Here is a 10,870-nt window from a genome sequence, read left to right as displayed (position 1 = left end):
TTGCTCCACTGAACCTTGCACATGGGTATCACGGTGCTTCTAGTCTCCTTCTCAGCTCTGTCTAGTATCCGGATCGGGTGTTCTTTGTACTCTAGAGTGTCCTGAATATCTAGTGCATCTGTGTGTACCTCTTGCTCTGGCAACTGCAAGCACTTGCGTAGCTGGGACACGTGAAACACTAGGTGTACTCCTGTCAACTCCTTGGGCAACTCTACCTTGTATGCCAACTTGCCGATCCTCTGACAAATCCTATAAGGTCCCATGTACCTGGGGGCCAACTTCCCTTTCACATGAAATCTAACAGTGCCTCGGAGTGGGGAGACTTTGAGATAGACATAGTCCCCAACCTGAAACTCGAGGTCTCTCCGTCGGTTATCTGCGTAGCTCTTCTATCGGCTTTGGGCAATCCTTAGGTTCTCTCGCACTTGGGCGACTCCTTCTTTGGCATCTTTGATCTTTGTGGGGCCAAAGAATGATCTCTCTCCTACCTCTAACCACATCAGAGGGGTTCTACACTTTCTGCCATACAATGCCTCAAACGGTGACATCTTAAGACTAGCCTGGTAGCTATTGTTGTACGAGAACTCTGAGTGGGACAAGCTTTTCTCCCAATCAGACCCATACTTCAAGACACAAGCTTGGAGCATGTCCTCCAAAATCTGATTAACCCTCTCTGTCTGACCATCTGTCCGTGGGTGGTATGCGGTGCTGTAATACAGTCGAGTCCCTATGGCCTTGTGGAGACTCTTCCAGAACTTGGACACGTATTGCGTGCCATGATTAGACACTATGCTAGTGGGGGCTCTGTGGAGTCTGAGAATGTGCTCGATGTACAGATCTGCTAACTTCTCAACTCTGTAGTCATTCCTCACAGCTATGAAGTGAGCTACCTTGGTCAGTCGGTCAACAATCACCCAAATCGAGTCATGGCCTTTAGGGGTACGAGGTAAACCCACTATAAAGTCCATGGATATGCTCTCCCATTTCCACACCGGGACATTCAAAGGATTAAGCAACCCGGCCGGTCTCTGATTCTCGGCCTTGACCCTATTGCAAATGTCGCATTGCGCGACATGCCCGGCAATATCTACCTTCATGTTCTTCCACCAGAACTGATTCTTCATATCGGCATACATTTTGGAGCTTCCTGGGTGGATACAATACTTAGAGTCATGACCCTCTTCCAAAATTTCTTGCCGCAAGGCGGGATCAGATGGTACACAGATTCTATCCTTGTACCAGTACACTCCTTACACATCTTCCCTGAACTCGGGGTACTTGCCCCTCTTCATGAGTTCTTGGATCTCCCAGATTTCTAGACACTCTAGTTGAGCATTGCGGATCCGATCCTTGAGGTTGTATTGCACTCAAAGCTCGTTTAGCATACCCTTTGGTAGAATCTCAAGACGAAGGTCACCCATTTCTTGACACAGCTTGGGTGGTACAGCTTCCATGGACAGATTATGGCAATAGCTCTTTTGGCTCAAGGCATCAGTGACTGCATTAGCTTTTCCCAGATGATAGTGAATCTCCAGGTCGTAATCCTTTATAAGCTCTAGCCATTTGCGATGTCTCATATTCAGATCCTCTTGTGTGAAGAAGTTCTTCAGGCTCTTGTGATCCGTGTAGATATCACACTTATTTCCGATCAAGTAGTGCCTCCAGATCTTTAGGGCATGCACAACAGCGGCAAGCTCAAGATCATGGGTCAGGTAGCATTGCTCATGGTCCTTCAACTGTCGGGATGCATAGCCAATGACTCTCCCACTCTGCATCAAAACACAACCCAGTCCCTATCTGGATGCATCACAATAGACTACGAAGTCTTTCTGGATATCGGGCAAGGCAAGAACAGGAGTGGTGGTAAGCTTCTGTTTCAGAGTCTAGAAGCTATGCTCGCACTCGGGCGTCCATTCAAACTCATTAGTCTTCTTCAATAGGTTGGTCATGGGCTTGGCTATCTTTGAGAAGTTCTCGATGAACCTTCGATAGTACCCAGCCAATCCAAGAAAACCATAGATATCGGTCACATTGCGGGGTTGTTCCCAGTCCTTCACAGCTTCAATCTTTGTGGGATCTACAGTGACTCCCTCAGCAGTGAGAACGTGACCAAGAAAGGCGACTTTTTCGAGCCAGAAGTCACACTTGCTAAACTTGGCATAAAGCTGATTCTGCCTCAACTTCTCCAAAACCACTCTCAAGTGTTGTTCATGCTCTTCGGTGGTGGAGGAATAGATAAGGATGTCATCAATGAACACCACCATGAACTTGTCCAGCTCATCCATGAATACCTTATTCATCATGTTCATGAAATAAGCTGGGGCATTAGTGAGTCCGAAGGACACCACTGTGAACTCATATTGCGTATCTGGTGACGAAAGCTATCTTAGGAATGCCCTTGGGTCTATTTTTCATCTGATGATACCCAGACCTGAGATCAATCTTGGAAAAGTACTTGGCATCTTTCAGCTGATCTAGGAGGTCATCGATCCTGGGTAGAGGATACTTGTTCTTGACTGTCACGACATTCAAGTTCCGATAGTCAATGCACATCCTCATGGATCCATCCTTCTTTTTCATGAACAAAAAAGGGGAACCCTAGGGTGAAGCACTGGGTCTGATGTACCCCTTGTCCGACAACTCCTTGAGCTGTTTCTTTAGCTCCTCCAGCTCATCGACTGACATGCGGTAGGGTCTTTTAGCAATAGGCTTGGTACCAGGCAGAAGGTCAATCACAAACTCTACATCCCAATCAGGTGGCATGCCTGGCAACTCCTTAGGAAACACATTAGGGTACTCATTCACAACGGTTACCTCCTCGACTGTATTGGCCTCTAAGGCACACAACATAGAGACTATCTTTCCCTGATTAGGCTTACAGCAGATTATGTGACCACTCGGGTGTGTGATCTCTACGTACCTTGGTGAACAAGATATCACTCCTTTGTGCTGTGTCAACCAATCCATTCCCAGTATGACATCTAGTCCCTCAGATGGAAGTAAGGTGAGATCGACTAGAAAAGGGTAGCCCTCAATGGTGATACTCACTCCCTGACATCTCTTGGTGCATATAATGTGACCTAAAGGTGAACTAGTGTCAATGGGCTCCTTACAGGGGGTCACAGGTTTGCTATGCTCTCATGCAAACTTGGTGGAAATGTATGAACAAGTAGCTCCAGAGTCGAACAAAACCGAAGCTATAATTCCCTGTACCAAAAACATACCATACACCACGTCGGGAGCGTCCTGCGCATCCTCTACGGTCATGTGGTTAAGACGACTACAGACAGCCCCTGTAACATTCTTGCGTGGAGCAGCAGGTGTAGCAGCCTGTCTCACCTAGGTCAGAGCAGGCGGTGTGCCATTCTTGATGGGGCAATCAGCGATCTTGTGACTGGGCTGGCCATAGCCGAAGCAGGTGAAGGGCGCGCTACCTGTGGAGGTGGGTGTAGCGGTCCTCCACGTGCCAGCTCCATGAGTGGGGACAACTCTGAGCGGGGCAGTGGTAGTTGGCGGTGTAGGTACCACCTCCATGGCTCGGAGCGGTCACAGCCCCCTGAGTGTAGCGTGAGCGGAGCGGAGGAAGCACGCGAGCACGTGGCCTCTGCGGGGCTATGCCATGAGAGGAACTCTCGAACCGGCGCTTCTTCTCCTTATGGAGGATGTCTGCCTCCAGACGATCCCTCTCCATCTCCAGCACCTTGTTGACCATCTCACAAAGGGTGCGGCAGGCATGACCCGAGAGGGCCACCTTGAGACGAGAGTTCAGCCCCTTCTTGAAGCAGTACATCTTCTTCTTCTCGGTATCGGTCTCACCTGGAGCATACCTCATCATGCGGGTGAAGCGAGTGGTGTACTCCTGAACCTTCTGGGAGCCCTGGGAGATGTTGCGAAACTCCTCCACCTTGGCATCCATGACACCTTCAGGCACGTGGTGCTCACGGAAGGCCTCGGCGAACTCCTCCCAAGAGATACTCCCTGGGTCCTCGTGGGCGTCGCAGTAGCTGTCCCACCATGTGTGTGTAGCGCCAGTGAGCTAGTGGGTGGCGACCCCCACGCACTCCTCGTTAGTGCAGGTGGTGAGGTACATCTTCTTCTCCATCTCACGGAGCCAGTCCTCGGCGGCGATGGGGTCCTCGTCGGCGGTGTCAGAAATAGGAGGCCTCAGCTTGAGGAAACCCTCCAACTTCCGCTGGAAGTCATTGGGAGGACCCCTGTGGTGGTGAAGCATCCCCTGAGCCAGTGCCTCCAAGAGGCGGGTTTAGCGGTCCATCACCTCTGCCAACTGTGGTGGTGGCGGCGGTGGTGGTGCTCCTCCTCCAAGCTGCTGGGTGGCACCCGCCCCCAGTGCGGGCTCCTCTGGTGCAGGCTCCTCCCTGGCACCGAAGGGAGCTCCCCTGCATCCTCCACGGCCACGGCAACGACCACGGGCCATGGGCACGGGGGAAAGCGAGCGGTTGTTCAGACGAGCAGAACGGCGGCAAGACATCTCTCTGCAGGGTTAGGTCATTATTTAACATTTTTTGTTAGATGCATTGTTAAGTGGTTTATCAATTTAAAATGAGATTTCTATCCAACACTCATACAAAGATGCAAATAAGAACCATAAGATGCAATAAGATCCAAAACATCCATTACATTAATTTATTACATAGCAACATCTCTAGTAGCTACACTGATAGATTCGTAGGAATCGTGCTACTCGCATGCAGCTCCAAAAGTGGGACATCCTACTTTACTCCATGGGTGCGTCATATCTCTGGCCACACAGGGCTCAACATGTCTACTACTACATTAACTACTCCTGTCCGGGAGTGACGGGTGGTGTAGAAGGACCAGAAGTGGAAGCCTCGGGAGTGCCCTCCATGGCACGGAGCTCGTCGTCAGAGCGGTGGATCCTCACGACGTAGGTGAGAGCATAGTCCAGCATCTCTGTCCTCAGAACCTCTGAGTAACCCTGCATCGGGCAAGCCTTGAAGTTGAGCTTGGTGGCCTCAACGTGGAAGGGCTGTCTGCGCGGCTTCTTGCGCATCCTAGGTAAGAGGACGTCCTAGACCTTCCCGATCTCCTAGACGTGCTTGCAATTAGCGTCGATCCAAGCCTGGCTGATGCGGTTCACCTTGTCCTAAAGGTACATGGTGCACTTGATGTAGTGAACCAGGTGATGCATGTTGTAGGTGGTGGTGACGGCAGCCTCCATAGCCAGCTTCTCCATTGTGTTGCAACGGGCCTCCAGGGCAAGCTTCTTGATGCCACGGTGCTTCTCCTTCTCGTGGAACTCCCTCAGGGTAAGCCTCTGACGCTCAATCTGATCCTCGCACTCAAGCACCTTGGACTCAAGATAGTCATGGCGAAGCTCAGCCTCCCCAACTTTGTCCTTGAGGTTGGCGATCTCCTCCCGAAGTGACTTCTCACGGGTCTCGTTGAAGGTCTTCATTCTATCATAGCCCATGTGCTCCTCCTCGAGCTTGCCGACCATCTTCTCCTCCTTGCGCTCCACCTTGAGGAACTCCTTGTCGCAATGGAACAGGAGGTCTCGGTAGCGGCGGTTTTGCATCTCCACATCCATGATGTAGCGATCCTGGGCGATGATGTACTACATGGAGGCTCTCAGGCAGGGGTCAACCTCGTCATGCATAGCACGGTCTGCAGCAGTGATCTACAGCTCTGAGAACCTGTTGAGGTCCAGAGTGGCAGGTAGCAGGCGATACGGTCCCATCTTGAGGTAGTCGTGTGCGTCACGCATCACACTACGAAGAGCAGTGCGTGAGACGGACTGCACGCATGAAGCGATGGAGTCCTCCACCTCTAGTGTCTCAAAGGCACGTAGCACGGGTACGAACTCGCTGGCGAGGACCTTGAGGTGGACCACGATGTGGCCCTTAAACCCGTCAGGTCTAGGCTCACCCCGACACACGTACTCGATCTTCTCTGTGGGGACACCTAGCGAGTCTAGTATGTCATACAGGATCATGGTGAACCCACGGTAGGCCAGTCCGTCCATAGGGAGCTCGACAACAGGAGCCATCTACAATTTTAACCGTAAGACGGAGTCAGTACTTGTTATTTATGAAGTATCTTGAGTAATACAGAGTGAAACTTGGTAAGACAAGGCGAAACAAGGTAAATCAGGGTGCTACTTGGTGAATCCTGAGTGATACAGGGTGAATCAGGGTGGAACGGAGCGATGTGATGGGTAAGGTAGAACGAAATTTAGGTAAGAGAGTGTGAAATTGAGGTAAGCCATGCACGAAAATGCAGCACGGTCGGTAATATAACCGAAAGTGTTAAGATCTTTCATAATCCTATTGTCCAAACCTACGGGTTTGTCCTAGGGTCAAAGCATGGCTCTAATACCAACTAAAACGTCCTTGATTTCCACAAAGGGAAATCCACAGAAACGAAGTGTAAAATGACGAAACAATCCATCAATTTACCCAAATCTCAGTGATACACCAAGTCATACACGATTATCGAGAGTACAATAAAGAGTTTTACATAGATTATTCTCTTCGCCACGCAGGGCGGAACACACTCACACTTAGCATCCTGAACAGCATCTGATGTGGATAGCAGTGGAAAACGATCTCCTAGAACCAGCTCGAGCGCAGAACAGACCCTCTAGTCCTCCCAGTCATCGCCCTCGTAGTCGTACTCGGGCTCAGAACCTGCCAAAAATCTATCAGTACACTTGGTACTAGCCACGCATCGCCCACCCTATACTTGCATTGCTTTGTGGAGAGTGGAATGCATTGGGGAAAGAAGAAAGAGACCTATTTAGGCTGTGGGTTTCCTATGCAAGTTGTTAATATTTTAATAATAATATGTTCATCAGGTTTTTTTTAACCCATCTTATTCAGACGTTCTCCCCACCCATCACACACATCTCATCTCATCTCACTCTCTCTCTAGGCGACGAGATCGACTCCTGCTCAGATCTCGCCTCAATGGCCAATGCCGAAATCCAACACGAAACCCGGGGGAAAGGTAGAGAAGGACTCCTCTCTCTAATCAAGTAAAGCGTAGGTCACGGGAATGTCCATATCCGCAGACGCGGCTATACGTATAGATCGATTCACTCTGCAGAGCGTGTACACCTGGTAATCCACAAGATCACCATCCTCGATGATCCGGCTTGTCTAGGCTAATTCTGACTGCCTCCCAACCGGTACAGTACCACCCTACCACTCAGCCCTAGGCCACTCCGAAGTCCACTGAAATGCTGAGACTGTGAGACGTAGTACCGGGCCCCCAAGGTCATTACGCTGTCTTAGGAGGGTGTGAGTCCCCATGCCCGTACCTCCCTACACTATCACCTTCCAACCTAGTAGTGGTGGTACCGCCCTAGTCAGTCGGGTAATTGTCCCCCGCCCGTCGGGAGCGAGTGGTGTGCACGACGGTCCCATGGTTCCGGTTCTCAAGACATACCAGTCCTTAGGGGGGCCAGACATGATATCTTCTCAAAAGGGGATCACCAACCCCCCCCCCCCCCCCCCGCCCCGTGCCACGACAGCAGCTCACCAGGGATAACCAACACCGTGGTCCACCCTCCCACATATACCCGCCACAGGTAACTCTCGCAAGGGATGCCCAGGTCGCACCCCTTCAGCAAGACTTGCCCAAAGACTCGTCGTAAGATCCTGTTCGATCGACTCAACCCTCACCACACACCCAAAACACATGCCAAGATCTCCCCATGTTCATTATCTAGTTTTACCAATTTTTACGGCACCTCGTGCCTTACGCACATACGTATCTCCCTCACCAGCATCACATCATAGATATAATGCGAGTAAGAGTAAAGCAGTAAGTATGTAACAAGCTTGCATCTAGCCTATCAGCGGGTGTGCAGGTGTAAGGTTGCAACAAGGTATAAGGCTCAAGTAAAACTACCATGCAACCTAACATCATATTATTGCATAAAAGATAAAAGCGCTAGCAATTCTAGTTATAGCATGCATAATAGGATCTACGAGATTGGGTGGGGCGTGGCACCTGGCAGGTCGTCTCCCAAGTCCTCGCTGTTGTCGGGGTCGTACTCCTTAGTCGGCAGGTCCTCCGGCTCTGTTAAATGTAACATACGGTCGCGTGAGCGACTCCTATAAAGGTGCACAAAGGAGCAATAGAAATTCAAAAGATCCAAAGGCACTCGAACACAAACCTATGACATAGAGCTCATTTTTAGAAAAAAATGAACACTGGTTTGGTATTTTTTTGAGTTAAAATGAATTAGTTATGAATTTTCAAAGATTAAATGAATTTTTGAAAAAGAAAAAGAATTGGAAATTCCAGGCAGTGACACGTGGCAGCACCCGATTGGCTGGGACGGAGTGAGTCACTGATAGGTGGGTCCTTTGACTGGTCAACGGTCAATGGACAACTTTGATCGGGCCGAGACTAGACTCTGGCGGGCCGGGCTAGGGCTGGATACGGGTCGGATTGGGCCAGTCTGGGCCAGGCCGGCCCGGACACGTGGCATCTCCTCATGATGCCACATTGCGCTGTGGATTCGAAAAGGGCTCCAGTCTTTGTAGGCGTGGCTCACGGTGGGCAAGACCGAGCGGTTCACGGGTGCACGTGGGATCTACGGTGAACCGCGTTCACCTTCTCTTTCTTCCTCTTGGTTCATGGTGTACATGGTGCACCGAACTACTGTTGCGGCCCCTCCCCTTGCTTCCCCACACGGTGGCATGCCTGCCGGCGGCGAGTGGCCATTCTCTAGCCATGATAGCTCCTCGGTAGTGTTTTTAGGCTCAACCGAAGACTTCTCGGCCCGCCCTTGTCCAGTGAGGTGGCCAGTGTGATTGGGAACACTCTCGGCATGATGGCGCCCTGGAGCGCAGCTCCACCGACAAGGTAAACGCGAGCAGCTCCCTCACATGGCTCTCTTCCTCCATCTTGTTATGCGCGGCGCATCCCTTGCCAAGGTGAAACAGATAGCCCTCGTTCCCTCACTTCTACCGGCCTGACGCGGCAAGAATAGAACCTCGCCATGGTGAGCTCTAGCCATGGTGGGCATGCTCCGCAACGCATCGCCCCTCCAGTGTTCCTAGGCCCTCGGTGCGCAGTGCAGTCCATGGTTGGGGCGGCAGGTGTGCGGGTGTGTGTGTAGGCAGGGTACAGGGGTCAGGGCCTTCTCTTGCTCATTCCTGGTACAGAGACGGTGAAGTGATGCCTGCGAACACTATGGTAGAGAGCCGAGAGGGTGCTGGGGCTCACCGTAGGTGGCGATGGCGAAAGGATATCGATGCAGGGCGAGTCAAGGCAGTGTTGGGGCGAGGCCGTGCTAGGCCGAGAAGCTACTCTGCTATAGCTGATCGGGTCGTCGCCATCCGTTCTAGTGGCTCCTCTTCGGTGGCTCCGGTAGAACCCTCTCTTCTCTACCCCCCTTCTCCCTCCTTCCCCTCCTTCTCTTGGTCATGACGGGAAGTGGTGGCCACCAGGGCGGTGGCAAGGTGATGGGAAACGGCTAGGGCACCTTGGTGGTGCCTTCTTATAGGGAGGTGGTGATCATGGCGAGGTGAACGGCGGGAAGGGGGCTTAGGGACATGTGGAGGTGATCGGTGCGCTTAGGCTAGGGTTAAGGTCATGGCGCGGTCGCGGGTTGCCTTGGTGCCTCCGTTTTGGTGCAACAACCTGCTCAGGCTTCATACGAGGGTGCCAGGGGCGGTTGCTAGGGCGCGGGCCATAGCGATGGCATCATGGCGCGGATGGCTCCAGCTGGGGATGGTAGCAGTGTGGATAGGCGATGTGGCGTCGCATCCATGCGTTCGTTGTCAACCGACGTGAAGAGAATGGCTGACGATGGAGATTCCCCCTCCTCTGTCCTGACTCAGGCGCGAAAAGGGGGTGAAGGCGCGAGGAGGACGATGACAATGGGGTCCCAGCTGGCGGTGACCGAGAAAAAGGAAGAGCGGCTCCTGTATAACACGAACGAAGAGCGGGCTCCCAGCTGGGCTGTCTCGGTGTTGTTGGGCCGTGCCGAATCCGTGGCCAGTCACGGTGGGAGTGGGGTAGCTAAAAGGCTAGGCTGGTTGGGAGGGTTGGGTTGGCCTACGAGTGCCAGTGCGCGGCCTACTGGGCTGGAGTCCATTCGCGGGCTGTGGAGCCAGGCTGGCTTGAGCTCTTGGGCCAAATGGGGTTTCTCCATTTTAGCTTAATTGAATTAGCTCTTCTATGTTATGTCTTCATTTTTCTAGCTACTCCATAGTTCCTACATGCATACACGTGTGTTGCCTACACATGTATGCCCTAGTGGGGTCCACTAAAGGTCATTTGGGGTTCAACCAAGGGTTGGCAACAACACACACATTTATTTAAATATTTAAATAAATGTTGTTGCTTTTATTAATCAATACAAAAGAACATAAGAAGCAACTCATGCAAATTTAATTAAATACAAGGATATAAACATCTACAATAGGTACTACTTATGCAACTAGGGTAGTCTTCGTACAAGTCATTCACCAACCATTGGCTATTTTTAGAAAAAAATTTGTAGTTGTGATTTTTTTTTGTTTTCTGGAAATTTCTGGGTTGTTGCAGACTACAATCGTCCACGAGTAAGAGGAAGTACCGCTGACCACCGCATGTAGCAGGCATGATCAGCCCGCTGAGGTCACCGTGAATGAGCTCGAGAGCTTCCTTCGCGCGATACTTGGCCGCCTTTGGGAAAGGTAGCCTCCTCTGCTTCCCGGCCAGGCAGCTATCACACAGCTTGCCTCCGTGCTTGATGTGGGGTATCCCTCGGACCATCTACCCCAGCCGACCAAGCGCGTCAAAGTTGAGATGTCCGAACCGGGCATGCCACATCCACGGTTCCTCGGAGTGCCTTGCCGCTAGGCACACCGGCTGCTCTACCTTTAGGTCG

Source organism: Miscanthus floridulus, chromosome 3 (genome assembly GCF_019320115.1).
Source record: "Miscanthus floridulus cultivar M001 chromosome 3, ASM1932011v1, whole genome shotgun sequence".
Classification (NCBI taxonomy): Eukaryota; Viridiplantae; Streptophyta; class Magnoliopsida; order Poales; family Poaceae; genus Miscanthus; species Miscanthus floridulus.
Note: the sequence above shows the minus strand (reverse complement) of the source record.